The sequence below is a fragment of the Artibeus jamaicensis genome, unplaced genomic scaffold (genome assembly GCF_021234435.1).
Source record: "Artibeus jamaicensis isolate MK-2021 breed Jamaican fruit bat unplaced genomic scaffold, CSHL_Jam_final contig_76, whole genome shotgun sequence".
Lineage (NCBI taxonomy): Eukaryota > Metazoa > Chordata > Mammalia > Chiroptera > Phyllostomidae > Artibeus > Artibeus jamaicensis.
Window position 1 is genome coordinate 13,808,975 of NW_026521954.1, and position 2,322 is coordinate 13,811,296.

The following is a 2,322-nucleotide window of genomic DNA, read 5'->3' on the forward strand; positions in this document are numbered from 1 at the left end:
CTGGGTTTTATTTTACAGTGCTAACAGTGGCAGCAGCAGCAGCAGCTGGAGTAGTGGCTGTGGGCGACTCTCCCTATTCTAAGTGCTTTACATGCATTATTTCACCATCCCAGTAAAGCTATGAGGTGTGGCCTATCAGTGCCCCCATCTAACGTATGAGGAGTGGAAAGATTAAATAAAATTTCCAAGGTCCCACAGTGACAGTGATGGGATTTCATTCTATGTAATCGTGTCCCTCGTTTTTCATTCCTCTCTTACATTGCCTGCTGCACTGGTTTAAGGGAAAGGAGGGAGGTGTGGGGGGGAGGGGAAAAGATAGAGGAAGGAGGAGGGGGAAGGGGAGAAAGAGAGAATAAAAAAGAAAAGCAAACAATCGAAACAGGGCAGTCCTTCCCCAGCGTGAGCCCGGCACTGAAGCCCTGACACTGAAGCCCTGACACTGAAGCCCTGACACAGCCCTTCTCCCTGAAGGTGGCTCACACTAAGGATCATTCTGCAGTGTTTAAAGATGGACGGTTTTGGGTTCACAATGCCCTGAAGGCCCCTGAGTTCTTTATCAGGTACTCAACAGAAGAAACCATAGGTAGCCTGCATTTTCTTCCTCTTTATTTTATTTCTCACCTGTCTTTTATATGAGTAAAAAAATTGGAACTTTTTTGCATATGTACTCATTATTTTTCTGTGCATTACTCATTATTTTTTGCCCGTTGCTACATGCCTCTGTCATTTGTATACACTGAGAGTCAAACTACATAAAACTACATACACATTGAGAGTCAACAATGTACACATTGAGAGTCAACTACATACTGTACTGTCCTTTTTAAGTGTTTCAAAGGGCCATCAGGGGTAACTCTTTCTTGTCCTACATTGTGATATTAAAAACAAAACCCGCCCTGGCTGATGTGGCTCAGTGGATTGAGCCCCAGCTGGTTCTGTTCCGGGTCAGGGCACATGCCTGGGTTGCCAGCTGGGTCCCTGGCTGAGGGCATGTGAGAGGCAACGGATGGGTGTTTATCTCTCACATGGGTGTTTCTCTCCCTCTCTTTCTCCTTTCCCCTCTCTCTAAAAATAAATAAAACAACAAAAAATCATAGTCCTGGGCTTCTCCTCCTTTGAAATCTCTCTACGTAACATTTTCGCCATGGTTCTAATGTTTAAATAACTGCCTTTGTTTTGTTCCTGTGACTACTTGAAGGTCATGCATTTGGCTTCTGTAATCACCAGCATCCAGAGAGGCAGCGTGCTCCTTGGTGGGACAGACTGAAGCTCAGGCAGAGACAAGTTGTGTTTGAGTGAGAATCCTGGAAGCATCAAGAAACCGGACGCATCTCCCAAGTGCGCGATGCCCCACCTTTTGGCACCAGAGACCAGTTTTGTGGAAGAGGGGGACTGGGAGGAGCCAACAGGAGGCGGAGCTTAGGTGAGCTTCGCTTTCTGCTTGGCTCCTAACAGTACCTGTCTGCACCCTGGGTTGGACACTCTTGCCAGAGGGACCTGAAGGTGCTCTGGCTATTAAAGTTTTTTTCTTCCATTTCTATAAGCTTCTTCCCCAAATTACTATCTTTATTTGTTTGGTTTTGCCTGTTCAAATTTAGTTTCTGTCTCTTACAACTAAACAATTCCCTTAATAATGCAATGACTTAATTTGTCCCATTTTAAAGAGGCTATGCTTTGATTCTGGGATTCTAAAGCTGAGAGTAATGGGGAAAGGGATCGATGTAGAAGTGTTCTGGGGAACAGTGGAAAACCATGGCTCCAGGTAATTTCCACCTGGAGCTCATCTGGAGATTACTACGAATGAACTCCATCTCTAAGTTTAATGCCTAAGTAATAAAAATATAGCATGAAAGAGGAATTCCTAAGGCTGATCTAAGGTTGTACCAAATGTTGCTCTCCACAAATAAGAATGACAATACAAAAAACATTGTCCAAAACATGCTTCTGCTAGAATAGGGTAACCGCATAATTTACCCTCCAAACAGGTGCACTCTGGGGAATGAAAGGGACACCTTCAACAATTACGGAAGGACAATAGCTGTGAAACGGAACTGGTCACCTTATGAAAAATACGCCTCAACAAAGGGGTTGCTTGGCCCCCAAATGTGGGGAGTCTGCGTACTATAGTGCTGTCCCTAAGAGACATCACACCTCTTCGATGAACAGCTCTGAGTTCTACAGTGAACACACCCACTAAATGTCTTCTAAAAGAGCATTTTCAACTGATTTCATTATGGAATCTTTATTTTCAATAACACTCCCACCCCAGAGACTCAGTGTTCTGTAGAACATAGTTCAGAAAGTGTTGACCTTGAACCTGTG